The following is a 14,584-nucleotide window of genomic DNA, read 5'->3' as shown; positions in this document are numbered from 1 at the left end:
TGTAAGTTGTAATTGGCTCTCAAGGGCCCTACTCAACCCCTATCATGGTCGGGTAAAGGACAGACAAATATTAGAATTATTGCCGTTCGCTAGAGCTGGTGGTGCTACTGCTACTGCTGTTGATGCCGCCTTCTCCATTGTGGGACTGGTTTTGTGTAATATCCAGACTGACTTGGTGAACAAATATCCAAGTAACACTCCTTGGTGGAGTCATATCCGAGCTGCTGAAGTTGGGTCAGGGTTGAGTAACTTGACCACGTAGACAGTCCTCACTCCATCCTTCTCTCTTCCATCTTCCTTTTCCCCTTCTAGTTTACTGTTTACAACTACCCATTTGAACCTTAGTTTACTAGCCTTTGTTGGCCATTAGATTTTCCCCCAAACCCAGCAACCAATCCCCCTCACAATAGACCAATATGAACCCCATACTAGTTCTAGTCTTTTGTAAAGTCCTAAACTCTAAGCTCCCTCATATATGATTTTGGTGTTGTTTTTTATAAAAAATGACAATAAGTGTTCGCACCATCAATAACTATGTAATGGGTGGGATTGCATCAATAACTGTGTAATGGATTTGTAATGAATTTTAAGGAATAAGACGACAAGATCAATTAAGTCATTAACAAAGCAACAAGAGTTTTACATTTATGATGCAGATCCAGCACCAAAGACTACCTTTTATTAGAAGACAACCAAGGGTTGATAACTTGTAATCAGCCAACATAATGGACCTTGAATATTAGTTCACGATTTAAATACAAAAATTCCCATACTAATATATTTCTCTTAGGTGTTTCTATGTTCTCATGTCTTTCAGTTGAACTATGGTTCAATGTAGTTCAGTTTTGTTTGACTACGGGTCCAAATCACCTTTGGTAGAAGTGCCTGCTCCTTTAAATCAGTAACTTTTAGGATTTTATGCTTCTACATATTTGGAGACTTGTTAGAAGTTAATCAGGATTTAGTTCAGATTTCTGTTGGATTTTGTTTTGTTTTAAAAAATATATATATATATATATATATATATATATAATATAATATAATATAATATACTATTTAGATAAGTTTCAAAATCATTAAAACTCTATCTCCCTAGTTTTGTTTTAGGACTCTTGTTTCTATAGGACTCTTCTGGATGTATATTAGGTGATTTAGATTACCATATGCGTTTAGTCCCACATCGGATGGAGCTAATGATTATATGATTATATAATTGTATATACCTCCTAAGTGGGGTGTATGCTGGTAGAGAGAGCTATGAGTGGATCACGCGCATGCAACGAGCTGGACCAAGTCGGGCGTGGTTGCGGTAGTGGTTCGTAGACCCTAGTCTAACCAAGCCATGGGGCACCGTAATATTATATAAATAATATTAAGTTGTCTATGATGGGTCATGGATCTAAAAAACCCGGCTTTGGGTTTTGCAGTAGAGAGGTAACTGATCATACAGTCACAACTCTCTGCAGGTGACCTTACGTACATATGCAGCCCTCTGAAGGTGTCCATACTAGTCAGTAAATAGAGGTTAAGCTCTGAACAAGATTCCATTCCGTTTTTGGTGAAAAACAGAATTCCGAAAATCTAGTGTTAGAAAATTCCTTCTTTTGTTTTCTTCATTCGGTGCTGTGTATTACCTTCGGATCTCCTTTGCAAGTAGACTCCATTGGAGTGCTGCCTTCGGATCTAAGAGTTGTTGTATCTTGGAGGTAAGAACGTCAAGGTCAAACCCAGTAGCATAAAGGGGGCGTTCAAATACCTTAAGGAAAAGTACGGTTCGTACACCTCAACTCACTCTGTGAAAGCTCGTGCTGTTTTTTTCCTTTCGCTCATTCTACTACTTTCGGGTAAGTGTTTCTGACATAAAGAATACGTTATATATTTATTTCTCCTTGATTATGTAATTGGTATGTTTGTATTGTGCCTCTGGTCTTCTGGTTCTAACAAATTCTAAAGCTTTCCAAGAACTAACAAATGAATTGGATTGTTGAGTTTTATTTCTGTCTTAAATAGTTCTTTTCCTATTATATTTTATAGTTGCAACCTTCTAAGTTCCCATTATGGAAGAATAAAGGCAGGCTGAATTATTGATAATTTATTGCTATTCTGTGAAGAACATAATTGCTGTATTATCAACCAGACCTGGTGAATCGTATGTAGCTTGACATGGCGTGTGATATCTATTAGAATGGTGAAATGGTTCAACATGTACCATCAAGAATTCTCAATGGGACTGGAGTTGAGTTTAAAGTCCTTTTTGGTTAGGATTTGGTTTGCTAGTTCCTAGGTTAAGTCAGTATTGATTTCCTAGTTAGAGTCTGCTTATTATTTCCTTCTATAAATGAAGTAATATTGATCTGAAGTCTTCACAATAAAACACTGAAGCTTCATGATGTAAACCATTTCTAGGGGGCAGCACAAGGCCTAGAGTTGCTTGACTCGCTTTCCCAACCACTATGTCCCCTAATTCCCCAAAGGGATATAAAGGTTATTTTCGCAATTCTCGTCAAGTCCAATTTAGGACATTACTGGGTGAGTCGTGCTAGATCTACTTTTATTTTTTTTAAATTGAGTCCTTAGTTTGCAAGTTATTAAAAGGTCCTAATTACATTATGATTCCTAGCTTGTTAAGGAGTGTATTGGGGTTGTCCTACTCCTTGCAAGGAATCTATATCTATTCTTAGTATTTAAATTCAGGACTCTCTAGAGTAAATTATGAAGGTTCCATGTCCGTGTCAAAGTCATAGGAGTTTTGATTTGAATTACATGTTAGAGTTTACTCTCTAGAGTAAATCATGTAGGTTCTCAATGTGAGTTTACTTGTCATTCTTCAAAGTACATGAGCCCTAATTCATTCCCAAGTCATTAACAAAGCAACAAGAGTTTCACATTTATGATCAGTTCATATATTAAGAAATGAATAAGTGACTTGCAACACAAACCAACCTTCTTCATTTCATGAAAGGTATTGACAACATGACCACCAGCCCATGATTCCAATGTTGAGACTGAAATAGCTTCAATGTTAGGAATGAGTTTTCTGATGGAATTAGGAGCAAGTGAACCTTATACCAGCTTTCTAATTCTAGTGTGGTAGTTCCCTTGGTGGAAAAACAGAGCAGCTGGGCCAATCACTTGCTCTTTACCTTTGGGTACGTAGGTTTGAACAAGTGAGCTTGACTAACCAACACAAACAGAGCAGCTTTAGGGCTTGCCAGCATAACACAAGGGCAACCAAGTGGGAATGATACCACAAGATTTGTTTTCTAGGATCACTCCCCAACCTTAGAGGTCAATATTAATTTCATTACGAACCAACCTCATTGTGGATTGGAATTCAACATCTTATCACCTTTTGTTCTAGCTAGTTTCATTTCTTAGTGTGAGGATCTATAATTCTTAACATGTATTATATTTTGTGTTGGATATTGATGGTCTTATAACTGATTATTGTTTGGATACATAGACTCTTGTTAAATGATGACTTATTGATTATTCCTTGTATTGAGATTGTGTTTATATTTTCTATTTTTTTGAAATGTTCATGATTATTAATGTTGTTCCAATGTATATTAATTTAAGTGAGGATGGATGAGAATTATGAAGATTTTGATTATGATAATGCTTTGAACCATGAGCACCAAAGCGACGATGACCATGGTACGGTTGCGTCTTCTTCAAATACAATATTTGATTTCTACTTTTCAATTTCAAGCATACTTAAAATGATTGTTGTAACTTGTATTAGGATAGACACTAATGTTGTCACATTTTTCAAATGTAGGGCATAAAAGAGGGCGAGGGTGTACCACAAGAAAAAAAATCAATGAAAGGGTCGAGAAAAAAGATGTGGGTCTAGATGAAGACAAAGCTATGGTTGGAAAAAATAATAGTGAGGCATCTACGTACATTGGATACTTGCTAGGGATCCAGTCAAGTTACCATTGAACTATCCAGATTGGAGAAAGGTTCCATTACATCACAAATTAGAAATGTATTCCAGTTTGTTGGCATTGGAAACATTTTGGATTGTTGATATATGTATAATGGAAAATGGCACATTTACATTTGTAAAATTGAATTTGGCTATTTGGAACCAAATTTTTTTTTTAATTAAAAAACTTATCCCGGTGTTTGTAAAATGCCAGCATAGTTAACATATGACGACATTTATTAAAAAACGCCGGTAATAAAGTTAAAAACCAACCACATTACCCAAAAATGCCAGCAAAAATAATGCTAAAGTCTATGGCGGCATTTCCTAAATGCAGAAATAAACAACTTTTAATGGTGTTTTAGAAAACGCCACAATAAATAACTTTTAACGGCGTTTTTAGAAAACGCCGGCAAAAATAGCCTACGGCACTTTTAATGGCGTGTTTAGAAAATGCCGGTAAATGTGTCGTTGTAAGTCATCATTACCGGCATTTGAATTTAGTGCCAGGTAACAATACGGCAGTGCTTTTGCGGTGTTTTTGAAATGCCGGGAAAGGTTTACAACGGCACTTTTAGACTTACGGCGGCGTTTTGAAAATGCCACCGTAGGCCCTTTTTCTTGTAGTGGAGCTTAATTGAGAGATACAATAGAGGGACAACGATTTAGTTACCTCCCTTTTGTACTAATTTCTCTTATAAAATAGGGTTTACCTTCCATTCTCGACCGTTGGATTAATCCATGAGTCTTGTTTGTGACCGTATGGTCTTAGGTTTCAACTTCCCTAATCTGTGTTTTTTCACATTCTTTCATCGACGTGTCGCCTATCTCGATTTTGGTGGGATTATATCTCTTACCATAGCGGTTGGATTTTCCATAATGGTTAAGTTTCTTCATGCTCAAGTAACCTTTGGGTTAGCTATTTGCTTCAATCCTAATTGGGACAAACTGACCAACCATGGTTCAATCCGGTTGGCTTATTATTATTAGTTTTACTCATCACAAGCCCCCCAAACCATGTGGTTGAGCTTTTAAGGTCAACCATGTGGTATGCTCCTCTCGAACAAGGATCTGTTAGGAAGGGAATTGATCCGTCTTTCTTCTCCCAAGCTTTCCAAAAATTGTATTGATTGGAATATTGTTACGTCTTCTTGAACCGCCATTGCCAACTAGTGGTTTCTGAAGTTGTATGTTTCTTAAGTTTTCTTTTGCTTAACTTTCCAACCATGTTTGGTCAAAAGAACAACTTTTCTTTTGTTTGTATATTGACTTGAGGAGCCTTCCTATACAATCTCTTTTTGTTTTGATGATAATTAGCCTCTTTAGGTCTTGGAAGATCTCTTTATTTTGTCGAATACATTTTCCTTCGCATCTTTTGCTCTTTTAAGTTTCTAAATCTTGATCCAGTAAACCACATTTGTCAACGTTTAAATTTTCCAAGTGTTGTGGAGAACATATAGCCCGAGGGGCCCCCTGAGACGAACGTACACCCCCACTCGGGATAGAGAAGTCTTCTTAAGGGAAGTCCTCTTAGGAGGATTATGAGAATCCCTTCTGGAGTAAAACACATACCCCCTCGGGACATGTGTCTTCTACATGCTCGGGAGGAACGGTGCTCTCTCATAAGAGGCACAGAAAACCCCCTCAGGAGGAAGTTTATTGACCCCCTCGGGAGGAAGCATATTCCCCCCTTCAAGAAACATGTTCGGAATAAGCTCAAGACGCCCACTTGGACTAAGTCCAAGAGTGACGTTGCAGATGGCCAAGTCAGAAGAGTTAGTTACAAATAACTACTCAATAAGGCCGTTCCGAGAATTGGGGAGATGAGTCATCGGATAACGGCTCTATCTGGTCCGACAAAGAAGGAGCCGTACCTCCGAAGATATTCCACTCACTCTTCAACTGATGATCCGAAACTCAAGGAAGCGCCTCCTCCACGTAACTTCTATATAAACCCACATCCTACATGGAGAAAGGGACGAGAAATCATCTAGATCATTTATTCATTACGTTCTTGAGAACTCTCTCAAGAACTCTTATTGTTGTCTAGGCTGACTTGGGCGTCGGAGGCAGTTCCCCGGCCAAAACTTGGCCAGACCATTCTTGTTTTCTTTATGAGTGTAGGCATCCCAGTTATCCCAAATTAGCTGGAGAGCTCTTAAAGAGGTCATCTCAGTATCCAGCCCTCAAAGAAGTTCTAGACACAACACCAAGTTTTGATCAATTCTCTAAGAGTTGGAGCCTTACTAGTCTTGATCCATTCACAATCACTAATTGTAGGAATTTTTCTAAATATTGCCTGCTTGAGTTGACGATGCCATTCCTCGTAAATTTTGTTAGTGTTGATACTTCGTGGGTTTTAGTAAGGACGTTCCTGACGCCCTCCTTAGAAAAATGCACTCTAATTTTTCTAAGTGTTCATGGGTCTTATTCTTCTGCAAAACCCAATTTCTTAGGTCTTACTCGGGAAGCCTAAAGGCTTTATAGGGTCTTACTCTGAAAATATGAAGCCTTTTTCTTAGATCTCACTTGGAAAGCCCAAAGCCTACATGGGGTCTTATTTGGGAAATCCGAGCCCTTATAAATTTTTAATGATAGCTCCTGACCATAATGTTCCCAATAAAAGGTCTTGGATTGTGAAGTAAATAATTTCATAGCTTGGTCATATATTCGATCGTAGCCGCTAAATGCCCTCCTGAGCACGTTATAAAAAGGAAGCTATTGATAGAAGTTTTCCCCTCTCTCTCTCTATATATATATATATATATATATATATATATATATATATATAAAAGCTCCAAATCAGTATTTGGTCCTCGTCAGGCTCATATTGTTCTCGGTCATAATCACGTTCATGTTCAACACGATCATGCAACCCACGATTATTTTCTAACTCTATACGATCATATTCCCTTTTAGTATCAACAACTCGATCATGTTCATGCCTTGACTCGTTGTGATTGCGTTCACGTTGGCTATCTTGTTCATAATCCCCACAATCCTAGTCCCTTTCCGGCTCCCGAGGACGATCACGTCCACGATCACAGTCATGATTACATTCACAATGATCACGATCTCTGTTGTATTCTTTTTCCTTGTCCCTAATCCTATCACGGTCTCGAGGGTTTCTTTTTCCTGTGTGCGCATGTATTTGATGAAAGCATAACTTGAGGTTTGTTTACCACTTTGTCATTAATCACCTGAACCTTTTTAAGATATACAAATTTGCTGCAAAAGATGCATCACCACCATTGCTAGAGTAGTGGAGAAACCGATGAATGTGGTTGATTGACCCTTTGTCGAAAAGGCATACCATCCCCATACCCCGGATATATATATATTTTTTAAACTAGAAACTAATCAGATTCATGAAATAAAATAATACCAAAATATCTTTTGAAGTCAAAATCAAAATTTCAGTTGTAAGATAATGCAAATAGCAAATCAAATGCCAAGAAGAAGGGTGCTACTGTGCTAGTGCTTTGGAGCTCTACCCAACCAGGGGAAAAAATATATATATGATGAATCACATGTAGTAGGTTGAAAATAATAGACAAGAGGTACCATGCATCAGTACTTGCTTGCTCACCTTTGAGGTCTCTTAATCCCTTAATTTGCTGCTAGTCTGCTCGTGTTTGAACTTTTGAACGTGGCTTTAATTGGTGATCTCTCTTGTCCTCTTCTTATGGTTGGTTGGCAGTATAATTTTTGAGCTTTTCTAGACTAGAGATAGTTGCAGCAGCGAGCAGTGGAGTGAAAAATTCTTTACCTTTCATCAGGAGTCTTTTGGAACATGACTCCTTGGACTCATGTTGTCAAATAAACACATGGTCTCTCTCTTTCCCTATCTTCTTCTTCTTTTATTTATTTATTTATTAAATGAACATCCTCATAGCACAAATAATTGAGTACCAACAATTTTTTTTTTGGTCGAATTGAGTCTCAAACACTTATAACCATTAAATCTGTAAGTAACTTTTCATCAAGTTTTGATGTTTATCTAGGTGCTACCCATTTAAAAATAAATATGCATTTTTTGATTGGAACTACTAAGTTGTTTTTAGTCACAACAATAACCAGTTTATGGAAAACAAACTGGCCCACTACTCGAGTAATATGCTCAAGGTGTTTAAACATTCTCATAGCACAAATAATTGAGTATCCAACAAATTTTTTTGGGTCGAATTGAGTATCCAACACTTATGACCATTAAACCTGCAAGTAACTTTTCATTAAGTTTTGATGTTTATCTAAGTGCTACCCATTTAAAAATAAATATGCATGTTTTGAGTGCTGCTACTAAGATGTTTTTAGTCACAACAATAACCAGTCTATGGAAAACAAACTGGTCCACTACTTGAGGAATATGCTCAAGGTGGGACAAAGTACTTTTATTATTATTATTATTATTATTATTATTTGGTTGTGACAGCACTTGTCTTTACTTGGTCTTGGAATGCTAGCTTTCAGCTGTTGTTTTAGAACCAGATAAGTCTATGTCAAAGCCTAGGATGAGTAGACTTGATTTGATTTTGTCTAGCCTCGGTCATTTAGTTGTGGGCTTGAGGAAATCAATTTTGTCGAGATTGCAATGTAAGCACTATACACAGTTTCACCTTTGTCCAATCCTATGATTAATAGTAATTAGAGGATGAACAAGATCGAACTTCCAAACTGGCTAGACTCACCTATTCGTGTTGCACACGACTGATGCAATTGAGAAGTTGATGCAGCAGCAGCAGCAATTTTTTTTTTTTTTTAACAACGAACGATGACTTTGTCGAGATCGAACTGCGTTTTCGGTAGGCATTGCTTGGAGCAGAAGACTGTTGGGTTTGGGTGTCTTGTATTATGTGGGTCCATATAATTATGGTTTTAGATTGTATTTGTAATTGAAACAGAGTTTGGGTCAATTACTAGTACTGAGGTAACATTGTAATTACATTGGAATTAGGGTTTTAGGTTTCCCTATAGATAGTCTCTGTGGGATAACCTGTAGGCATCAATCTCTATAGGAGATTGGGGAATTAATCCCTGTAGGGGATTGGGGTACCCATCATGATAAGGATCAGGATGGAGGGCAAGCAAAGGGTAGCACTTTGTGGGTGTGAGAGTGGTGTGAGGTTTCCTGGAAATAGTGAAACTCCTTTTCTCTCTGGTGGATATAGGCATGGTTTTGCTGAACCATGTTAAATTTCCCTTGTGTTCTTTGCTTGTGTTCTTCTCCGTTCGTAGTTGTGCATCCATTATCCCTAACAAGTGGTATTAGAGCGAGGTTCGGTGGATCGTCGCCGGAGGTGTGCGAATATCCAGAAAGAAGAGGATAGATGCCCGGAGAACGGAAAAGGCTTCGACGGATTGATCGAATGTTAAGTTTTTTTTATCCTTTTTATTTTTCTTATACTATGAGGGTATTGGATCAAAGAAGAAGAAGAAGAAAAAAAAAAGTTTGAGCGGTGGAAAGGTGTCGACCGTGAGGAAGAAAAGTTTTTTTTAAGTTTTTTATTTTTCCTTGGTTTTAATGTAATACTCATTACATTGGTTTAAAGAAGAAAAAAAACATTGAAAATTGAGACGTGGAACGTGGAACAACCGTCGAGAAAAAAAAAAGCTAAGTGGAAAAGGGTTCGGTTGGTTGGAGAAAAAGACGGAAAAAAAAGGGGAATTTTTTTTTTTATTTTTTATTATCAGATCGTATAGTATAGATTGTTTCCACAGGATTTTGTGTGAAGGTTTTTTTTACGGAGTTAAGTGTTCCTAAAGTTTTTGGGCGTTCTGGACTCAGTAGAAGTGACGGATCGAGGAAATTTCACTCCGTTGGTATTGATTTTGCGAGTTCGTATGGAGATCAATGGTGAGGTTCTTTCGGTTGATTGATGGGTACGAAAGTTACAGATTAGGTAAAATGTATAGGCTTGCAGGGAGTGTTGAAACAGGTAGAGCTCCAGTTGACACTTTGGCAAGGGGTACAATAGATAGAATTTGTAGGTTGTTCAGGTGCAAAACAAGGGCAAATTTGGAAAGAAGCGAGTGACTTTCGCTTTGGATTTGTTGAGTGGCAGTGATCTCTCGAAGCCGGCTGTGATAGGAGAGATGGAGCCACGTCATGTCGTATAGCAGTGATGAGCTGTATGGGACACCCCAGGTGGGGGTGTGTGCCATACTGGTATAGTGATGGCAGTAACAAAGCATTCCTAGAGGGGATGTGGGTCATGCGTGTATAGCAGCGATGAGCTGTAAGGGATACCCCTGGTGGGGGGTGGGGGCCATGCTGGTTAGTGATGGAGGTAACAAAAGCATCCCTGGAAGGGATGTGGGCAATGCGGTAAAGTGTGGTGGATACACAGAGACGGGTGATTGCAGAGAGACATCATCAACGGTTTTCTTCAAGGTGATTTGCAGAATTCAAGCCAAGGTAGAGATTGTTGGGTTTGGGTGTCTTGTATAGTGTGGTGGATACACAGAGACGGGTGATTGCAGAGAGACATCATCAACGGTTTTCTTCAAGGTGGTTTGCAGAATTCAAGCCAAGGTAGAGATTGTTGGGTTTGGGTGTCTTGTATTATGTGGGTCAATGAAATTATGGTTTTAGATTGTATTTGTAATTGAAACAGGGTTTGGGTCAATTACTAGTATGGGTCAATTACTAGTACTGGGGTAACATTGTAATTACATTGGGATTAGGATTTTAGGTTTCCCTATAAATAGTCTCTCTGGGATAACCTATAGGCATCAATCTCTATAGGAGATTGGGGAATCAATCCCTGTAGGGGATTGGGGTACCCATGCTGATAAGGATGGAGGGTAAGCAAAGGGTAGCACTTTGTGGGTGTGAGAGTGGTGTGAGGTTTCCTGGAAATAGTGAAACTCCTTTTCTCTTTGGTGGACGTAAGCATGGTTTTGCTGAACCACGTTAAATTTCTCTTGTGTGCTCTTCTCCATTCGTAGTTGTGCATCCATTATCCCTAACAAAGACTTGGGCTTCACAAGCTTTAGAGTTTTTGGTTCGATTCCGATTGAACAAGGAGCTGAATAGTAGTTTCAGGAGCGGTATGTCTTCTCTTATTTGGGTTGAACCAATTTCCTATTTCTATTAGCCAACTCTTTAGAAACTATCTTGCCAAGCTCTACAGCGGCGATCCATTCAGAAGAGATCTTGGAGAAGACAATACCATTATTCAAGGGAAGACAATAGTGTTATTCAAACACAATCTCTCTCTCTCTCTTTCCCTCTTCTCTTCCATATTAGAAACCCTTCCTGTCTTCTCGTCCAAGGCAGCGGCAACAACGTTTCTTTGGTATTTCACTATTGCCATTGCCATTATCATAGGGATGATAATTATTATTGTTCTTAGGCGTGACCTGCTACTTGACGCCCATCCGCCAACTTCTTCTTCCTCAGTCTCACAGAGTCAAAGATCTTTAGCTCAGGGAGGTAGATCTTGGCTCTGAGTTTTCTAGATTGCCGATCTTGTGTCAAGCATGACTTTTTGAATCGTTTACCACAGAGGGCGCCAAATGATGCATTCAAAAATTGTCTAACCATCGGAGGCCTGCAAAACAATAGTCAGATGCAGGACGACTCGTTGGTCGGGAAGCTGTCCCCGATGGCTAAGTCAATAGTTGCACCATTAAAGAGGTCTAAATAGTTGCAGAGCTTAATTGAGAGATAGAATAGAGGGAGAACGATTCAGTTCCATTTGTACTATTTTTCTGTTTTGTATAGGGTTTACCTTCTATTCTCAACCGTCGGATTAATCCATGAGTCTTGTTTGTGACCGTATGATGTTAGAGTTTAACTTCCCTAATCAGTGTTATTCCACATTCCTTCCTCGGCACAATCGCCGATCCCGATTTTGGCAGGATCATATCTCTTACCATATCAATTGGGTCTTCTATAATGGTTAAGTTTCTTCATGCTCAAGTAGCCTTTGGGTTAGCTATTAGCTCCGGTTTGACCGGGACGAACCGATCAACCATGATTCGACCCGGCTGACGTATTATTATTATTTTTACTCATCATGATGAAACCCCAAGAATGAACAATCACATGAACCAAAACAATCCTATTACATATGAGTTCTGTTTCCAGCTTAAAACAAGCCGGCCATTCAGAGAAATTGAACTAAGACCAAATAGAAAACCCATGGTCTAAAATACACATAATAGAATAAAAAAATAAAATTACATATTAATGAGGTTTATGGTCCAAGATGCAGAGATGATAGAAGGTATAGTATGTGACCTACAGGAGTCTTAGTACCTAATAAAGAAGAAATAAACTAGCCCGAACTAGTTCGGTTGAGCCCTAACCAGTTCGGTCGAGTCCAGTCCGAGCAGTTTAGATCAAGTCAAACCGGCCAAGATAATGTCGGTCAAATAAGAAAGCAAGACGAATCCAATAAGACTTGTATCCAAAGAGAAGGTATTTAATTGGGATTCAACTACTCATATTTGAGTAGGACTCAACCATTAAGATTCGTATTACAGTCCAAACGATGTTTGGGTCCCAGTCAAACTCGTATAGAGAACCTATAAAAGGGTAAGAGAATACAAGAGAAAGGTACATTGAATTGAGCTATCACTACTCAATACTTTATTGTTCATTGCTTTCTTGTCTTCCTTAAATCGGAGAATTTCCGAACTAGATCGTCAGAGGTGAAACTCGACCACCTCGGTCGAGCTCATTCTTGCAGGTTCATTTAGTTGAGGAAACGCGCAGGATTGCGTAGCATCAGTACCTAAAAGAAAATAAGGGATATTTTTCCAGTTATTCATGATGATTTTTGGTGCCGACAGCCACACTCACTGCTATCACTAAGATAAATGTGAAAATGAAACAAGAAGATCGAAGATACAGACGCTACTTCATTAACCGAAGATATCCATGTGGCATATGATAGTATTATCCATCTAAATGGCAGACCACACATTCCAAGAATCCAAATCGAATTAGTTAGTGTTCATCAACGAGTCCAGATCAGCTACCCGTCGGGGGAGCACTCTATGCTCCCCGACGGCTTTACCACCATAAATACAGGGGTTTGACTGATTTCCAGTTTGAAAGAAGTCAAGAAGATGGGGAAGTTTCTACTTCGGCAGAGGGGGTGTCTAGAGAAGAAGCTAGCGATCGTGAAGCATTTCGGGAGAACACACAACGAAGAGTAACCCAAGACAAATCAGGTATTCATGTTTAAAACCTTTACGGGAGGCAGAGCGAGAATAATCTGGGCCCGTGATCAAGGGCGGACCTACTAAGGGGCTGGAGGGGCCATGCCCCCCCCCCCCGGATTTTTCAAAATTTTAATTAATTCCCTTAAATTTTGGATTTTTTATATTAATTTTCTTCATTTTTCCACTTTTTTCTCTTGTCACTATTTGCCCCCCCCCCTCCAAATATTGAGAACAACATTTAAATGTAAAATAATGGGTATAAAAGTCATCTCTAGTTAAAAACTAACTCCTCAATTCCTATTTATTCTCCCCACTTCTCTCTCACATATTTTCTTCATATTTATTCTCATATTTTTCTATAAACATGGATTAAAGGAAATTTTTGAAAAAAAAAATCTTATTAGATATTCAAAATGTCATTTATAATTAGAAACTAACTCCTCAATTCCTATGAGAGATATCTCCTCTCTCTCTCTCTCCTCTCTCCTTTTTTTTTCCTATTTATTCTCTTATGTTTCTTTCTTCCTATTTATTCTTCCCTTTTTATAAGCGTGGGTTAAAGAAAATTTGGGAACAAAATCTTCCCCACAATTAGGTACTCTTTTTATTTCTCAATTTATTTATTATTTCTTTTTTTTTCTCAAATTTTTATATTTTTTTATTTGATTTTATATTATTTGTTTCTTTATTTTGTCTACAATTTTTGCTATTTGATTTTATATTATAAATAAAATGTCCATAGTTAGTAAGGTAACTAAGTACCATTGGTTGCATTTCTTACCTTAAAAACAAATTTGGTTTGCATTTGACATTTTAGGGTTGAAGTCATGTGTATTTTTTTTTTTATTTTTTATTTTATTTTTTTATACTGATGCTTTAATTTATCTATATCAATAATTTACCTATTTTTATTAAATATGTGTGGGCCCCACAAAATATATGTGAGTTTATTTCTTATTATAATAAAATAATTCATATGTGGGACCCTCAATGGGTCTTAAGGACTCATACAATATGTGTAGCGAAAAACTATTAGTGCTTTCCTAATCTGGACTTCCATTCTTCGGTCCCCCCTAAATATTGAATCATGGTTCCGCCCCTGCCCGTGATGGCAAGGTTATAGCAGAAAAAGTGAAAGCTAGCCAGGCATCAACTGCAGTTCAACTTCAGGTTGAAGCTATCACAGACACTCTTCAAGGCAATGGAATTAGAAATATTAAGGTCTTTTTCGGATTGTAAGTCAGCAGTTATTAGCATTAACAGCAGCTCAAATGCCTTGGAATGGAACTGCAGTAGTATTTTTGAGAACATTAGGACCCTTTTTGTGACGTTTGATTCGGTTGAGTTTCATTTTGTGGATAGATCAGAGATTTCCCAAGCTGATCTTTTAGCTAAAGGTTCCAGATGTTTGGGCTTTCAAAAGTCTGGTGGTTACAACCACGTTGTTGTTTTAAAAAACTTTGTATGGTTTCCTGTTGG

The sequence above is a fragment of the Hakea prostrata genome, chromosome 3 (assembly GCF_041222555.1).
Source record: "Hakea prostrata isolate BN-2017 chromosome 3, UWA_Hpros_2, whole genome shotgun sequence".
NCBI classification, from domain to species: Eukaryota; Viridiplantae; Streptophyta; class Magnoliopsida; order Proteales; family Proteaceae; genus Hakea; species Hakea prostrata.
This window is presented reverse-complemented; position numbering follows the sequence as displayed.